Source organism: Magnolia sinica, chromosome 18 (assembly GCF_029962835.1).
Source record: "Magnolia sinica isolate HGM2019 chromosome 18, MsV1, whole genome shotgun sequence".
Lineage (NCBI taxonomy): Eukaryota > Viridiplantae > Streptophyta > Magnoliopsida > Magnoliales > Magnoliaceae > Magnolia > Magnolia sinica.
The window spans coordinates 61625193-61644918 of record NC_080590.1 but is presented as its reverse complement, the minus strand read 5'-3'; the positions used below and the strand labels follow the sequence as shown (position 1 = coordinate 61644918).

The 19726-nt window shown below is 41.3% G+C and overlaps 1 non-coding gene across 1 annotated transcript; it reads left to right on the top strand.

Annotated features, from left to right (window-relative positions):
- Positions 1-18810: 18810 nt before the first annotated feature.
- Positions 18811-18917, top strand: LOC131234126 (small nucleolar RNA R71). Its single transcript, XR_009165536.1, has one exon. It is a non-coding gene; the product is annotated as a small nucleolar RNA R71 (small nucleolar RNA).
- The last annotated feature ends 809 nt before the right edge of the window (positions 18918-19726 follow it).

Genomic DNA, 19726 nt, shown 5'->3' with positions numbered 1-19726 from the left:
GGAGGAATGGACAAACTGCTACTCCTCAAGGTTTCTTAAACCAAATTCCAAATCAAGAGAAACCTCAAGAGGATCCAGTGTTAAAACATTTTTAAAAGCAAGAGCTTTTCAATTAGGGGAACCTTTCAAGACCTTACAAAAACCATACAAGGGCTTGACACAAGGAATACGATTGGGAATAAGGGGAGACTTCTAGCTCAACCTCTTCCCAATCCAAAACCACAATATGAAATTAGCGACCCGAACTCTTCAAACTAAATGGAGCAAGCTAAATCTATCACCACTCTTAGGAGTGGGAATACCATTGACAAGACCATTCTGGTTAGGGCTGAAAAGCCTAAGGACCTAGAAGAAGATAATAATGATAGACCTAGCATTGCTCCACAAGAATTAGAACTGGAACTTCAAGGCAAGCCGGTTGCCCCATTCTCCCAACGGTTGGTTGCACCAAAGCCTCTTTCTAACTCTCAGGACATTCTAAAGGTGTTGAAATAAGTGAAGGTAAATATTCCTCTACTGGATGCGGTTAAACAAATACTTTCATATGCCAAATTTCTGAAAGACTTGTGTCGACCAAAAGACAACAAAATATTCAAAAGAAAATCTTCTTAACTCAAAAAGTGTATCATCCTAAATAAAGATGTGTCATAGAAATTCGAAGATCCTGGTAGCCCAAAATTGGGAACTACCAAATTGAGCAAGCACTTCTTGACTTAGAGCAAGCGTAAATCTGATTCCCTACTCGGTCTACAAACAGTTAGGTTTGAGTGAATTAAAACCCACCCTAAACACATTACAAATTGTTAATCGCTTAGTTCATGTACTAAGAGGGATAATTGAGGATGTGTTGGTCCAGGTTGACAAATTCTACTACCCGGTAGATTTTATTATTCTAGATACGGAATCCATAAATAACATGAGAACTCAAATTCTCGTCATTCTTGGTTGCCCATTCCTTGTCACTTCAAACGCAATCATTAATTGTATGAATGGAGTCATAAGTATGTCTTTCGGGAATATGACATTGGAGTTGAATATCATTTTCAACACAAGAAAACGGTTAGAGGATGATGAAGATTTCCATGACATTAACATGATTGACTCTTTCGTGGAAGATAGAACACTTTTGACCTATTCCTCTGACCCTCTAGAGACGTGCTTGGCCCACTCTCATGCTTTAGATGATGATATAATTAAGGAGACAGGTGCCATGCTTAATACCACGCTGGTACTTGAAGTTAACCAGTGGAGGACATAATTCGAAGAATTACCCCAAATTGAAGTAGTGCCTCTACCGTCTAGCCTCAAGGCACCGAAGCTTGACTTAAAACCAATGCCCTCAGATTTGAAATATGTCTACGTAGGTCAAGATGAGACATACCCAATGGTGATTTCATCTCAGCTTGAGTAAGAACAAGAGAGTATGCTCATATCTACTCTCATTGAGCATAAGAGAGCCCTTGGATGGGTGATTGCGGACCTCAAGGGAATTGATCCTTCGGTTTGTACTCACCACATCTATCTTGAGGATAATATGAAGACATCTTGGCAACCACAATGTAGACTAAATCCAAACATGAAGGAAGTGGTTAAGGCCAAGGTTCTTAAGCTTTTGGATATGGGTATCATATACCTTATATCCGATAGCCAATGGGTGAGTCCAACTCCAGTGGTTCCTAAGAAGTCCGAAATCACCATTGTAGCTAATGCCAATAATGAACTTGTGCTAACCAGAGTTACTACTGGTTAGAGAATGTGCATTAACTACGGGAAATTGAATATCATCACAAGGAAGGACCACTTCTCTTTGCCTTTCATTGATCAAATCTAAGAAAGGCAAGCTGGTCACTCGTACTATTGTTTCCTTGACAGATATTCGGGCTACAACCAGATAGAGATAGCCCATGAAGATCAGGAAAAGAGCACGTTCACATGTCCTTTTGGTAGGGCTGTTCACGAATCGTGTCAGCTCAAAAAACTCGCTCGACTTGACTCGAGTCAGCTCGGATTGACTCAGCTCGAGTGGCCGATTCGGGCCAAGTCAAACTGATTTTCAGAAGCTCGAGTTGAGTTCTAGCCGAGTTCAACCAGGGGCCATTTCAACTCGACTCGACTCAAAGTTCGAACTCAAGGTTGACTCAGCTCGTTTAATGATTATATTAATAAATATTATATATATATATAATAAATATAACTATATTAGTTTTAAAAAGAAACAAAGTGCCCTAACGTTACTCGTCACCCGACCCCAACCCTAGCCTCTCTTTCCCCTTTCTTCTCTTTCTCCTCCTCCCTCTACCCAGTCGCTACCCGGCGGCCGACCAACGATCCATCACCCTAACTTTACACGAACGACCATCCCTCCATTGGACCACCACCACCTATCTCGCAGGTACGATTAATGGACAGCATTATCCATGTAAATCTATTATTGACACATGGATTTACAGAATCCTCTGCTCGATTCTTTAAATGCCTTATAGGACTTAAGAAAATGACTCACATGAGATTGTAACTTCTTGAACTTAAACTCTGCTTAGCTCTAGATCATGGCCTGTTGGTATTGAGGACATTATGGTGGAGAGCAAAATCGGAAAGCAAAATCCTATATGGGATTTTGTTCAGAATAATTGACAGTAGTTATTTCACAGTGAATGAGCCAATTCACACCAAAATACCTCAGGAATTTTAGGTTAGACATGTATCAGGATACACAACCATGGAGTTCCATCATAATTCAGTACTTACCTGCTTGCTAGTGAAGTGCTGATGAGGACTCTTCTTCTTGACTATGAAACATGGATGATTCCATTGTGATAATATAAAAAATAATCACTTTGAAAAAACATATAAAGGAAAATTTTTGACATCACTGTAACGAGACATGCTATAAACATATGAAGCTCGAGCACAACTCGACTAAAACCACTAGCTCGACTCGACAGTTGTGGCAAATAAGCCAAGCTTTAATGTTGAGCTCAAGGCCGAGCTCGAACTCGAGTACACCATGGACAAGCCGAGCCGAGTTTAGCCCACCTTAACTCAACTCGGCTCGATGCCCACCTCTACCTTTTGGCACCTTTGCTTATCGAAGGATGTCATTTGGACTGTGTAATGCTCCCGCCACCTTTCAGCGATGTATGATGAGTATTTTTTCTGACATGGTGGGATAATATCTAGAGGTCTTCATGGACGACTTCTCTACCTTTGGTCCATCTTTCAATGACTACTTAGAGAATCTTAAATGTGTGCTGAAAAGATGTGAAGAAAAGAATTTGGTATTGAATTGGGAGAAGTTTCATTTCATGGTTCATAAGGGAATTGTCCTTGGAAATATCAGATTGTCCAAGGGAATTGAGGTAGATAAGGCTAAATCGATCTTATCTTTAACCTACCTCTACCTAAGAATGTACGAGATGTGCGATCCTTCTTAGGACACGCTGACTTTTATAGGAGATTTATAAAGGACTTTAGTCATCTCTCTTGTCCTTTGTGTAATTACTTCAAAAGGATGCATCATATGAGTGGACTGAGCAATGTCAGGAAGCTTTCACTAAGCTTAAGGGTATGTTAATCACTGTACCTATCATGCAGCCACCCGATTGGAGCCTTCATTTTGAACTTATGTGTGACGCATCTGACTATGCTCTTGGGGCGATTTTAGGCCAGAGAAAAAAAAAGAAACCCTATGTTATTCATTATGCAAGTAGAACTTTAAATCCTACCCAAGTGAATTACTCGACTACAGAAAAGGAACTCTTATCCATAGTGTTCTCTTTGGACAAATTTATATCCTACTTGATCGGATCCAAGATCGTCATTTATACAGATCATACACCACTCAAGAGATGTGGGCTCGCGTTCAGTTCGATGAAATGCCGCACATTACAAATCCCAAGAGAACATGTCCCATCAATCAATTACACCACATCTCATCATGTCAAGTACAAGAGCAACCCCAAAGTCAACTCTCTCTCTCTCTCTTTCCACCCATACATGTCAAGTACACCCACCACTCACTCACCCATCACTCCATCCATCACTCACCATCCCTCTCTCTCCTTACATCACCTCTCTCTCTCTCATCTCTCCCTCATTTCCTCCTAAGCAACCGTCCAAGCTCCATGCGAGAGCTTTATGTGGCCCACTTCCTATCTCCCATCTCCACCATCCAAGCTTCATCTCGACTGTTAAAATCATTCCCTTAGAGCTCTAGAGGATATAGGCAGAAGAAGGAAGATGAGATCAAAGGTGGGTGATTTTATGTTGTGATTTTGTGATTTAAGGGCCCACTTATGGTGGGACCCATCTTGATGTATGCATTGTATAGGGAGGGCCCATAGTGGCGGGGTCCCTCCCCTTCTCACGTCTCTCCATCTCTCTCTCTCTCTCTATTTTTCTATATATTTTTTATGATGACCCACCTATGATGATCCGTGTCGTCTAGCTACATGGGACCCCTAATGCGTGGATGAAACCCACACCGTCCATCCGATCCTTGAATGCTGTAAGAAAGAAAAATACAAATGTTAGCTTGATGCTAACCTGGTGGGCCCTACATGTGTGGACCCAGCCATGGTGCATGTGTTTTACCAACGCTATCCATTCATTTGATCCAGACCATCCAGCGGTCTGGATGTGTGTGTGTGTGGGGGGGGGGGGGGGGGGCACCATCCATCTAACGGTGGGGATCTAGTAGTATATAGCTGCTGGAATGATGTCAGCAAGTCATATGGGTCCCACATGTACGTCAAATCTAGACCGTCCATTCATGAGGAGCTCGCTGTGATGCACGTGTGATACTCACCTGCCATGTGTGTGGAGCCCACCCTGAAGTATGTGTTCATCCTAACCATCCAAATGGTGAGACCCACTGTTGTGATTAGGTCAGTAGGTTCTATGGGTCCCAGTGATGTATTTGTTTCATCCACACCGTCCACACCATCTGGACGATGCTAGACCTGATTGGACGGTGCCATGTGGGCCACACCGTGGTGTATTTGTTTCATCCACACCGTCCAGATGTGTTGGACTATTTAGACGGTACTGTCATGCCCCGCTGTGATATATGTGATTTATTCGACACCATCCATCTGTCCAGGGGACGTGGAGCCCACTTTGATGCGTATACTTCTTTCCATGCCGTCCATCTTCGTGATGCATGTATTTCTCTAAGTCGTCCATATGTTTTGCTAGCATGGGACCGCCATGATGTATTTATTTCACCCACACTATCCAGATTGTACTAAACGGTGCTAGATGATGTTTGAATAGTGCTGATTTACATAGATAATTTTTGGACAGTGCTGATTTACATAGATAATGTTTGGACAGTGCTGATCTTCATTAGTGAACCATGTGCCCCATAGAATGATAGTGCATAATGATACACATGTTGCACCCACCACTATTGAAATGATTTTAGATGTAATCCCCTCACTCACATTATAGTGGGACCCACCACGATATATATGTTATTCACACAGTCCATGTGGCCCTCACATGATGTACGTGTTTGATTTGAGTTGTCCATGGATGAGGCCCATGTGGTGTACTCGAGGGCCCATATGTAGGGCCCACCTATTATGTATTTGTGGCCTTTGACGAGGCCCAATATGATGTTTTTATGGCCCACTTTGATGTATTTGTAGCCCATCTATGAGGCCCACTTTGATATAATTATGGCCCATATTTAAGGCCCAAGTGGTATGACCCAATGTAATATATTTACGGCTCAATTGATGCGGCTCACTTGATGTGTATTGAGGCCCATGGGTTATGGTCCATTATGACGTATTGAGGCCTATGGGTTATAGGCCATTGTGATGTATCTGAGGGCCATGTATTACGACCCATATGATGTATGTGAGGCCTATATGTGTGGCCCAATGAGATGTATATGTGGCCCATGAGTGAGGCCCATCATGATTGTATTAAGCCCTTGAGTGAGACCCATTGTGATGTATATTAAGCTCTTACGTGAAACCCGTTATATTGTGCATGAGGCCTTTGTGTGTAGCCAATGGGATGTGTATTGGGCCCTTATGTGAGGCCATGGGCCCATTATATGTTAGTCTCTATGTGGGCCACTCCTTGGGAGCAATGTTGGTTAAATGTCCACATTGATGGGCAATGATGGTTAAATGTCCACTTTGTGACATTACCCTTAGGCCTTTTGTTAGGCCGATTGTCGAGGCCGATTATCAATGCCGATTATCGGTGGTGGCTATTGATACCGATTATGAGATATGATAGTATAGCATCATGATACATGCCCATACGCATCATCTGCATGTTGTTAGGAGATGTGATTGACCATTGCATATGCCATTGGGTAGGTTGTTTATGGGACTCCCTAATAGGTGGAGTCATCCCACATGAGCACTCGGTATGCACAGGATTGATGCATGATTAGACTGTGTGACTCATGCATCTCGCATTTGTGTGATATGAATATTGTACGCACTAGCGACAACAGGGCCATAGCCTCCACAAGCATGTCGTGGATGGCCTGATGGGATACCAAAAATCTGTTACTAGCATCGGACCACCATAGATGGCCCTGGGTGAAAATTCCTAAACCCTCTTGGTATGAGAGGACGCTTTAGCGTCTAGATTGAGTGGATTGCATGAGTGCCCAAGTGCCAAATACCAGTAGGTCGCGTCTCTCACTGTGTTGTTGTTGGTTGGAAGGAGGTGTGGCCTTATCCACCTGATTTGTAGTGGGCAAAACTAGGCTAAGTTTGACTAGCTCATAAATGGGTCCGTTATCGACGTGCCGGGTAGGTATTGGCTAACTATTGGCCAGGTGGATAGTGAGGTCTCTTCCACTCACCTGGTTACATGCGATGGGACGGCAATCTGGTTTGGAGTGTACTAGACCCCGATAATGATTCCAGAGATGTACAGTACTGATACGTGGACTTATTGTGCAGGAGTTACATACTCATTCATTCATTCATTTACTATCCACTCGGGTTGGTGGTGCATAACTAATTGTTGTGTGCCTTCGTAATGGCAAGGATTTCGGTTGGGGCACGTGACTAACCTGAGTTCAAGGGTTTACCACATTGAGTCTGGCTATTCAAATTTAGGTATGGGACTGGTTTGGATAGAAGTCCCTCGTGATGGACCCCATAGCCTGCAATACTACATGTTATCATCCCGACTTCACTCCAGCTTGTCATTTCATTCGCATCGCATACTGCATCCATGGCATATGGTATTTTGGGTTGTTATGTTTCTGCACTTATATGACCTAGACGGACTTAGCAGGATTTGTATATTGCTTTGCATCCTCAGTATATGATATTTAGCTCATTATGATTCGCATCGCGTACTCTGATATTGTATGACTCGTGGACTTACTAGTATGTTTCTTCTTACTCTGATATCATATGATTCTTGATCTTGCCAGCATTTTTGATATTGTATGATTATAGCATTGTATTGAATACTTAGCACTTACCTTGTGTACACACTTACACCACCCTCTAAGCTTTCTATAAGCTTATGTATGATAGATGCATGCAAGTAGCGTTAGGTTGCAGCAGCGTTGAGCATGGAGCGTGCAGCCGTCTTCTAGAGCTTTGATTTTGACATATGTATTTCCCTTTCACTATTATATTCAAATATTTATATTAGTGGATATATGATGATGATGTTGCCTTTGTGATTTGGGTAAACTTGTGGTTCTGCTTATTATGAGTTAAATGTACATCGAAAAATCCTCCTTGTAGGATCCCAGGATTGGAACCTAGCGTATGGACACTGGGAGCCGAGAATGGGGTACTATGGAGGCTGTCAACACCGGATTTGGTGATCAAAAATTTTGTGAGCCCGATTTCTGAATTTGGGGCGTGACACTAAGCCTTGCCTAATTAGATGGATCCTCCTACTCCAAGAATCTGATTTAGAAATAAAAGATAAAAATGGAGTAGAGAACATGGTGGCTGACCATCTTTCCCACCTTGGTCTCCCTAATTCCTTTGAGATGGCACATATCAATGATATGTTCCCAAACAAACAACTGTTCAAAGTCTCTCATTCACCTTAGTTTGCTGATATTGTTAATTATCTTGCCACAGGTTTCACGCTAACACATTGGATTGCGCAAGATAAGAAGAAATTTTCACCGAGGTGCGCAAATTCTTCTAAGATGATCCATATTTGTTTAAATATTGCCTAGACCAAATCCTAAGGAGATGTGTGCAAGATAATAACACCAAAGTGTCATCTCCTTCTGTCACTCACAGGCCTGTGGTGGTCACTTTTCTGCTAAAAAGACCACGGCCAACATTCTACAGAATGGTTTGTACTGGCCCACTATGTTCAAGGACACTCATGTGTTTTGCAAGGCTTTTGAGCATTGTTAGAAGTTAGGAGCATTGTCCCGTCAAAATATGATGCCCTTAAACCCCATTCTTATCATAGAAGCATTTGATTGCTGGGGCATCGATTTCATGGGATCATTCCCCCAAGCTTTTGGTCATTTATATATTTTGCTCACAGCAGACTCTGTCACTAAATGGGTCGAAGCGATTCCATGCCGGAGCAATGACCATCAAACGGTCATTAAATTCTTAAAAGAGAACATCCTTTCCTGGTTCGAAACGCCTCGAGCCATCATTAGTGATGGAGGCTCACATTTTTATAATAGGCAATTCATGAACTTAATGAAGAAATATGGCATCTCCCACAAAGTGAACACTCCATACCACCCACAAACAAGTGGGCAAGCTGAGATTTCCAATAGGAAAATTAAACACATCTTGAAAAAGACGGTAAACCCTGACCGTAAGGATTGGTCACTTCGATTGACTGATGCTTTATGGGCGTACCTACTGCATTTAAAACCCCTATTGGAATGTCTCCCTTTAGGCTTATTTATGGGAAAGCTTGCCACTTGCCTGTGGAGTTGGAACATAGAGCCTACTGGGTGATCAAAAATTTGAATTTTAATCTAGACAACGCTGGCTCGCAACACAAACTTCAGTTGAATGAACTCGAAGAAATCTGGAATGATGCGTACGAGAACTCGAGAATTTACAAGGATAGGGTAAAGGCGTTTCATGACCAACACATTCTTCATAAATCATTCACATTAGGCCAGAAGGTCCTCTTATATAATTCTCGGTTACATCTCTTTTCGGGTAAGCTCCGATCTTGTTGGACCAGCCCCTTCACTGTTACCAATGTTTATTCTCATGGGGCTGTCGAGATTCAGAATCCAACCAATGGCATTAAACTTAAAGTGAATGGACATCGATTAAAGCCATTTGTTAAGCAATTTGAATCAGAGGACATGTCCATACCTCTGAATGATCCTGTATATCAGGATTGATCTATTAGTCTAACGGAGGTATAGTTAGGTTTTCTTTTTTCCGTTCTAGGATAGTTTACTTTATGCCATTTTAGGATAGTTTATTTTTCGTTGTCTAGGATAGTTTGTTTTTAGTTAGATAACTCTTGTGCTAACCAACCTTCACGCTAAGATCCTTCGAAAAAAGCATCAAAATCTCTTCATCGGGTACTATCTATTCATCATTTTTCTTTCACTTACATTGTCTCTTTTGCAAAGCTTGTGTATTTCTTTTACATTGAGGACAATGTAGATTTTAGGTTGGAGATGGGAGATTAGTTATCTAATTAGTGTTTTCTCAGTTTTGAGCAAAATTTGTAAAATTTTTTGAAAAAATTTCTATGCTCATCTATTTGAAAAATAATAAGTTGTGTATTTACTAGTTGATTTGAGTATGAAAAAAATATAGAAATCGAGTTTTGAAATGTTGGAGTTGGAGCAACTAAGTAATGTATCACCTTTGGTTCTTATATTCACTTGAGGATGTTCGAATATTATTTTATTCAAATTGTTCTCTATGAATAGTATTAGATTTTCTAATTGTTAGTACGATGATCATTGAAAGATATTGAGAACCGAGTCTGGAGAATTTTATCCACCTTAAAAGAAGAAAGAACCAGTAAAAAAATAGGAGATCGACAAAAAGGTCATAAAGAATGACAAATGACAACATCTTTGAGGGGAATGAGAAATGTCTTTGAAAAGATGCAATGTCTATATATATATATATATATATATATATATATATATATATATATATATATATATATAACAAAAAACAAAAAAGAAAGGAAAAGACTGAATAATGATCGTCGATATAAAATAAAAAACTGGAAAAAGAATAAAAATGTGATAAGTTCTGAATCAGTACTTGGGTTTTCAACCAATCTTGAAGTGATGAGAATGGCTAACATTATGAAAAGATAGTATTTTCATTAAGCACGTTGAAAAACTTGATATGCGAACTATGCTCTGACCTAATGGATAAAGAACTTACTTGATTGATAGCTTATGTGATCCAACTGTAGGTTTTCAAAATCAAACTTTCTCATCTTGAGTCTACCCATTCATACTTGAATACACAAAAGATTATTTTCTGAAAAAGGTTGAACATTGTGCATTAAACTTATTTTTCACATACTTTGCTCGGGACTAGCAAAATGCTAGTTGGGGATTGTGTTGAGGGTCAAATATTGCATATTGGACCCCATTTATTTCTTAGTTTTATGAATATGATAGTGCTTAATGTTGTATTTTAATCATGTTTGTGTTATAAGGTGAATTCAAGAGCTTGGATTGAAAAGGATGATAAAGCCATGGATTTAACGCTCAAGAATCACCAAAGCCAGTGGACCGATCACCTAATCAGCCGTTTTCACTGATTTGGGGCCCACCTGATCTTTGGATAGGCCTTAATTTTGGACTCAACCCCTTAAATTAGATGGGAAGACGGATGGATGGTGTGGATTTCTTTGGAATGCCATCACAGACCTCACCTGCTAGGTGCGTGCGTAGAACACATACGCACCCGCAGTGCACCAAGACCGTGGACCCGGTCAAAGTCACCTTCCTCGACAGGATTCTCTCTCGCAGACGTTTTGCTGTGAACCGAACGAGCAGAGATTCACGGACGATCCTGATGGGCCACCATTGCAAATCATCGATCCGATCCGGATCGTCCATTAGACTCTAACGGACTGACTGATCCAAACTTAGAAGAGTAAATCAGAAGAGGACAACGAGAACGGTTTCCCTTTGTTCAAACGTAAGATGGACAGTGTGAGCAAGGAGCTGCAGTCCATCTCTGTGGGCCATTATTTTGATCTGGAAACCGTCCATCTCGCCAAAATTCTGAGGTGAACCTAATAGATGGAGTGGATTTCTCAGAAAATTCCCATTGTGGATACCACCAATTTACGCAATGCCGTGGAATCCGCAGCAAAGGTAGTTAGCATAAGGTTCTGCATGCGGCTCTGATCTTGGATACGCAGCAAAGGATTGTGCACGATTCTGTGTAAAGATTTCTATGGGCCAGGAATCAATGATCAACAATCTAAACCGTTTGAAAGAATAGATCAAATGTAAGAAGTGCTGGGAGCCAACTTGCTATTAAAAACAGAGATTTGGCTGGTCGATCAAACGCCGAATGATCCGGTAGTGGGAGTGGGGAGAAAACGTGAGCAAAAGAAGAAGAGAAGGGAGCAGAGCGTGGAGCAGTCGTCTTCAAAGAGTTTTTTTTTCTTCCCTTTCTTTAATTGTTTATTTATGCTTTTAGTTCAATCATGTCTATGATCGGCTAAACCTCTTGGCTAGGGCTAAGAGGTGAAGCTTGTAGCATGATGGGCCATTTTCTATTGCTTTGATTCATGTTGTTAAACTCTCTTTGATTTTAGGTTGATTATAAGAAATATTGTTAGTTTTTAATGATTTGTTGTGACTTAAATTACAATGGATCTGCGATAGCTTTGAGTATGTTCTTTACATTATTGATATTGTGATTTTAGGAAATCCTGTTGTTCACCATCGTCCCCTGGGCTTGGTTGGATGATGGAATCCTCCCTAACTCTCACAATTCTCTTAGATTGGCTGTGAATTAGTAAATTCTGTTATTTTCTTTGTCTCATGGGTATGGTTTTGTGATGGAATCAATTCTAGTTCTCATACCTCTCATCCATTGAGAACTAGATCAAAGGAAGTTTAGACTTGATTTTTAATGAGATATCTTCCAATTGGATGAAGATGGGACTCTGATTCCAGTTGTGTTCGTGAATCAAGCATAAATCTCCCTGATCTCTACAAGTAGATCCTTGGAAACCCTAGTTTCCCACTTTTGAATTTCACAAGTTTTTTATTAACTTTTTCACAATTATTCTCACACATATTCTAGATTAGGTTTTCATCTTCTTTTAGTTCTAGTTCTAGTTGTTCTTAGAAAACACACGAGATTAGTCCCTGTAGATTTAGCCTTGGTCTCACTGAGATTATTACTACATCGTAGCCCTGAACTTGGGGTTGTGAACAATGCACAGTAGCCTGCCAACACAGTAGCCTACCAACCACTAGTAGCTCGCCCAGGCCCATAGGCCCTACCCACATCAGCGTCCGCCCACATTTGCAACAGTGACGGGGCATCACAATATCAGAACCATACATTTCTAGGATATCACCGGGGTCTAACACACTCCACATTGGTTGCCGCCTCCCTAGCCGCACAACCCAGTGAGAGGAAAAGACCTCACTACCCGCCTGGCTAGTAGTTTGCCAATACCTACCTATCTCATCGATAATGGACCCATTTGCAAGCTGGTCAAACTTAGCCTAGCTTACAGCCCCCTCACTCGGGCAGATAAAGCCACATCCCCTTCACAACCAACCATGACATAGTGGGAGGCACCGCCTATTGGTATTTGGCACTCAGGCACTCATGTATCCACTCGGTTTAAATGTTGGAGCATCCCTTGGCCACGGGAATTTAGGGGCTTTCACCCACGGACATTGAACGTGCCCATATGCTGAGTCCCAAATATTTTCAGTGTCCCATCTGGCTATCCACAATATGCCTATGGAGGCTACAAACCTGATGTCACTAGGGCGCACACTAATCATGCCACACAAAATGCGAGATGCATGAGTCATACCATCCTGTCATGCATTAAACCTGCGCAATCATGTGGGGCAACTCTGTCTCACAAGGAGTCCTCTGAACACCTCAGCCCAATGGAATATGTTATGATCAATCATTCCTCATAACACTCATATAAATGATGCATATGGGCATGTATCATGATGTAATACTAAGCATGTTCTCAGTGTGTCCTACTAGACTAAGTACACTAACATGATTATCAGATGTTAGCAGACAATAACGGGCCCTAATCGGTATATCACATATAATGAGTAGGAATGGAATGATATGCCCCACTAGGCATGAAGCAGTCTATATGGTATGGCCCATGTTAGACTATCCTAACCTTCTCAAGGCACTAATACATCATATATCCTAAGGTGAGGTCCACTGAAAGGATGGTGGATCTAACCCATGAACCTAGATAAGCTTCAATAGTGGATATATCAAATATGATACCACATATTCTTCCATCTATGACAAGGGGTGACGATGCACTCTCCTACAAACAATGGATGGCTTAGGTGACACACTAACGTCAAGGATGGGCCTCACAGTCATCCAAAAAGGTAAATGGACGGTGTGGATGATGCGTACATGACTTCGATGTCCTAACAACTGATTATAAAGGTAGGACACATCTCACAGGGTGAGTCAAGTAGGTGTACAACAAGGTGAATTAAGAGGACGAGCCTAAGTACAACAAATGGGCTTCCTCATCCCCTCTGTCATGTAATAATTAGGCTTTCCTATGGGGGCTCGATATGAATATAAGGTGGGCTTTGGTGGGGTCCATACATCTAGGACTATGTGTCCTTCTAACAGATTGGGTAGCCCGCTCAACTCCTAAGTGAGCCTTGGGTATGGTCACTAAACTTAGGCAAAACATGAATCTAGGTGGGTCACTTTGGTATGGATGGCCTGATACAAATCACAAGGAGGGCTCCAAAGCTTGTGGTAGTTCTATAGGGTATGGTGGAAAGCATCATTATCAATGGGGCCTAATGTTTTAGGGTAGCCTGACAATACATGTGATGCGCATGAGCAAGAATCATGAGGTTATACTAAGCATGATCTACGGTAATGATATACTCTTATATATATATATAGTGGCTGCCTAAATGCCATACTACATAAAGGATGAACCTCATGGGGTGAATCATTCAAAAGTGGGAGTTAAGATGATGACCATAAGTATATTAGTGGGCTTTCTCACCCATTCTATCATATGGTAAGTTGGACTTTCTTATGGGGCCCGATACAAACAAGGTGAGTGTACAAGTTATGGTGATTCCTACAAGGGTGGTGGAGAGCACTAGCATGAATGGGGCCCAATAGTTTGGGTTACCCCTCTAGGGTAAGATGGGTAACACTTATGGGGGGCTCAATATTGTAAGATGGTCATAGGCTTAACAACGGGCCCTAGGGAGATGTACAACGGGGACATTTAACCACCGTTTACAACATGGACATTTAACCACCATTGCTCCCAAGGTGCGGTCCATTTAGGATCAGAATCGAAATCATAATGGGGCTCTCGGCCTTCTAATTATCTAGGAAATAGATGGACAGCGCGTACCCATCACTCATGCATGGTGGGCCTTCATGAGGCGTGGGGCCCACGACCTATGAATGGATAAACGACGTGCATATAACACATACATCATGGTGTGTCTCACACACATAATAGGCCTCAGTCATACAATGGGCCTCACACATATAATGGGTCTCATATACATCATAATGGGCCTCACACATCGACCTCATATACATCAAAATGGGCCTCATCACATGGGCCTCATATACATCAAAATAGGCCTCATCACATGGGCCTCATGTACATCAAATGGGCCTTGCATATACTGCAAATGGGCCCTGTGTCCAGCAAAACGGACGGATGGCATGGATATAAAACACATACATCATGTGAGTCTCGCTGTCCATGGCTAGACGGTGTGGATCTACAACACATACATCACGTGGGCCACACAGATACAACAGGTGGGTTCCATTTGAAATTTAAATCTATCTCATTCTCTATGTAAAGCCATAAAACAATCTCTACAAGTGATTGGACGTTATGGATGACCCACGTAGATCATGGTGGATCCCACCGTCCAGATGGACGGTGAGGATGGAACACATATATCACGGTGGGTCCCACGTCCCTGTATAGAATGGCGTGGATAAAACACTGACATCATGGTGGGGTCCACCGTCAGATGGACGGTGAGGATAAAATTCATATATCATGGTGGAGTCCCTACACAGATGGACGATTAGGATGAAACACATACCTCATGATTAGACCCACAGTACTTGCTGACGTCAATACAACAGCTATATAACTCGTGGGACCCACCGTCCCTACACTGGACAGTGGATGCAACACATACATCAGTGGTGCCATGTGGATGAGCCACTAAGGTTTGGATCAAGCTGTTATTTGTATTTTCCTCACGTCCAAGCCTGCTGGATGACCTGGATAAAACACATATCATGGTGGTCCCATGATCTGGACGGTGTGGATCTCACACATCCAATCAAGGTGGATCCACATGCGTGGCCCACCATCTCCTTTGGAGTAAAGATGATATTTTTGTTTTCCTTCCTCCAGGCTTGTCCCAACGAACAGGCAGCAAGCCTACCCACTGGACAGGCAGCAAGGTGGGCCCAACATGAGGATGTTATGGATATAAGATACACATGTCATGGTGGGCCGCAAACAGGGGAGCGAGAGAAAGAGAGAGAGAGAGAGAGAGAGAGAGAGAGAGAGAGATGTGATGGAGGGCTCTGCCACTATGAGCCCTCCTAGGATTACAAAACATACATCAAATGGGTCACACCACATGTGAGCCCTCCAATCATAAAAATCAATGGTGGGATTCCCTTTCCCACCCACAAGATAGAGGTCTAGATAACCGTTTTATAATAGGAAAAATAAACATTATGATCGGGTCCATGGAGAATGGCCCCATCATGGGATGAACATATGAATCATGGTGGACCATCGGCCACACCTAGGGTCCAAAGCGAGATCCATACCATTAATCGGCAAGCTCCACTTGGCCCATCATTAAAATCACAAATCTAGTCCTATAAATACCCACCAATTTCACTTTTTCTTGGTTCTATGGCTTCCTTAGCTCCTTGGTTTCTTCTTTGATGGAGCTTAATGAAGTTTGAAGGGTTAAGATGAGAGATTAGGGGATAGGAAGTGGGCCTTGATCTTGGGTTCTTTCACTCAGAATTTTTTTCTCTTTTGATTGCTTGGAAATGGTAGAGAATGAGATGGGATGGAGTGATGGATGGGGGAGAGGGATGGTGTTGCGTAAGAAGGATGGGATGAGAGGGATGAGTGGTGTTGACTTTTGGGGTCATGATGTGGCATGGGGTATGGGTTGCCTTTCTTTGTTGGTGAGAGAGGGATGGGCTAGGTATAGGTTATGTACTTGATTGATTGATGTGATAGGTGGGTAGAGATTCTCTTAGGATTCGCAATGCGCGGCGTTTCCTTGGAATATACTCGTGCCCACAACTCTTGGCCTGGGTATCGCATCGGGGCGCAAAACACGGCGTTGGAACCCCGACGATGACGCGATCGCTAGGGTACAATTCTTAGGTCAAGTCAAATCAAATCTATGGGATGCGACTTAGGGTCATGTGCAAATGTCGTCTGCAGGTCACAGGTTGTTAAAATTCAACAGGTAGGATTGAAGGAGTCTAAAGAATGGTACGGTCTAGGATACAGGCCTTACACTAGATGTCTTCGCATTATCCTCAAGATGAATGCGGTGAGTACAAAATCAAATGGTCAATTTCCTTGAGGACCGCAATTGACCATCTAAGGGCTCCTTTATGTTAAATGGGAGTAAATATAAGCATACTCTCCTGTTCTTGCTCAAGGTGGGAAAAAATCACCACCGGGTATGTCTCATCTTGACTTAAATAGACATATTTCAAATTAGAAGGTAAAAGTTTTAGGTCAAGCTTCGACACTTTGAAGCTAGACGGCAGAGGCATTACATTGGTTTGGCGCAAATTCTCAAATTGTGGCCTCCACCAGTTAACTTCAAGTACCGGCGTAGCATCAAACAAGACATCCATCCCCCTAATCATACCATCATCTAAGTTAGGGGAGTGGACCAAGCATGTCTTTAAAGGGTCAGAGTATAGAGTTAGGAGTACTCTATCGTCCATGAAAGAATTAATCAGGTTAATGTTCTGGAAATCTTCATCATCCTATGACTATTTTCCTGTATTGAAAAAGATATTCAGCTCCAATGTCATATTTCCAAAAGACAAATTTATGACTCCATTCCTATAATTTATGATTGCGTTTAATGTGGCAAGAAATGGGCGACCAAGAATGACTGGAATTTGAGTACTCATGTCCGTGATAGGTTGAGTATCTTGGAAGATAAAATCTACTGGGTAGTAGAATTTGTCAACCTGGGCCAACACATCCTCAATTATCCTTCTCAGTACACGAACTAAGCGATTGATAAGTTGTACTATGGTCCGAGTGTGTTTTAATTCACCTTGACCCATTTGTTCATAAACTAAGTAGGGGATCAGATTTACGCTCGCTCCTAAGTCAAGAAGTGCATGCTCAATCTGGTAGTTCCCTACTTACATAAGATATGGTTGGGCTACTGAGATCTTTGTACTTTTGTGGCACATCTTGTCTTAGGATGGCACTCACTTTTTCTGTTAAAAAGATTTTTCTTTTAAATATTTTTCCATCTTTTGGTAGTGCATAGAACTTTTAAAAATTTGGCATATGACAATATTTGCTTAACGACATCTAGTAATGGAATGTTGCCCTTCACTTGTTTTAACACTTCTAAAATGTCCAGAGAGTTAGAAAGAGGTTTTGGTGCAATTAACTATTGGGTGAATGGCAAAATCGACTTGCCTTGAGGTTCTAGTTCTAAATCTTGTGGAGTAGTACTAGATCTGTCATTATTGTCCTCTTCCGGATCCTTAGGCTTTATAGCCTTAACCAGAACGGTTTTATTAATGGTCTTCCCACTCCTAAGAGTGGTGATAGATTTAGCTTACTCCATCTGATTGGAAGAGCTTGGGTCACTGACCTCGTATTACAGTTTTGGATTGGGGAGAGGCTGGCTAGAAGGGTCCCCTTTTCCCCAAATGATTTGTTTGTCTCAAGCTCGTGTATAGCCTTTGTAAGGTTTTAAAAGGCTTGGAGCATACCCTGATTAAAAAACCCTTGATTTTGGATATGTTTTAAGACCGGATCCTCTTGCGGTTTCCCTTGATTTAGGAATTGGTTAGGGAATCCTTGAGGAGTAGCAGTTTGTCCATTCCTCCAACTGAAGTTTGGATGATTTCTCTAACTAGGATTATATGTATTTGAAGTGGGTCCACTAAAAGGTCTTTGGTAATTATTCACGGCATTAGATTGCTCATTCAGTACCTCTTGGAAGGTAGGATTGTTGGACAATTTTCAGTTGTGTGAATGTTGCAAGCACAAATACCACAAACAGTTTCCTTAGCCTTATCCTTCTTAAGTTCCGTGGCCTCGAGTTTTCTTATGAGATTAGCCACTTTAGCATTTATATCATCATCCTCTTTCAGAATATATATTCTGCCCCTCTCCTTTGATTGAGTAGCCTTAGGTGTGGTGCTAGATTTTGGGGAGATGTCCCATGATTGTGTGTTTTCAGCTAGCTTATCAAAATAATCCCACACATCATCAACTTCTTTATTCATGAATTCCACATTTCACATTGTCTCGACCATTTGGCGCATGGAAGATGTCAACCCATCGTATAAAAAACTTGTTATGCGCCACGTTTCAAAACCATGTTGTGGGCATGAACTGACGAGATCCTTGAACCGCTCCAAACATTGAAAGAATGTTTCATCTTCCTTTTGGACAAAGTTGATGATTGATTTTCAAAGGGTGTTCATTTTTTAATATGGGAATAATTTCTTTATGAACTCCCTTGTCATGTCATTGCATCTACCAATAGATCATGGACGTGGTGAATGCAACCATGTCTTAGCTTTCTCTTTTAAGGAGAAGGGAAAGAGTTTCAGCCTGACCGTGTCCTCTGACACATTGGGAAAATATAAAGTGGTTACGATCTCATCAAACTCTTTCAAGTGTAAGTATGAATTTTCATATTCAAGTCCATGACATTTTGGAAGGAGTTGGATTACTCCTGGCTTAATATCCATATGTCCTGTATTTTTTGGAAATACCATGCATGAAGGTGTGCTCACCCCCGCTAGTTGTAAATAATCACGTAAAGTATGAGGCGGGTGTAACACCCTGTACTTTTCAGTACTCGGGTGTTACCGTATAATCGGGATTTAGGATAAATGCAAACCTAGCTTAGTGAACATTCACGTGCATCCTAGTTTAAATCTGACCGTCGATGGTGATCCCCATCCACATATCAAACAACCTAGTAGTCAAATAATATATGCTAAGTATATTATCTTATCTATTTATTATATTATAAATTTTACACAAACATGGATCAAAAGATTATAGATGTATCTTGATATATTATTTATCATATAGAAGTATATGAAAATATATTATAATAAGAGTAATATATATATTTAATGTACTTAAAATATTATGAAAATAATATTATATTGACTAAACATAATTTTACAATATATAATTGAATTATAAATATTAATGTAGTATTGAATATTTTTATAAACATGTAAACCAAAATTTATTAGATATATGAATAAAA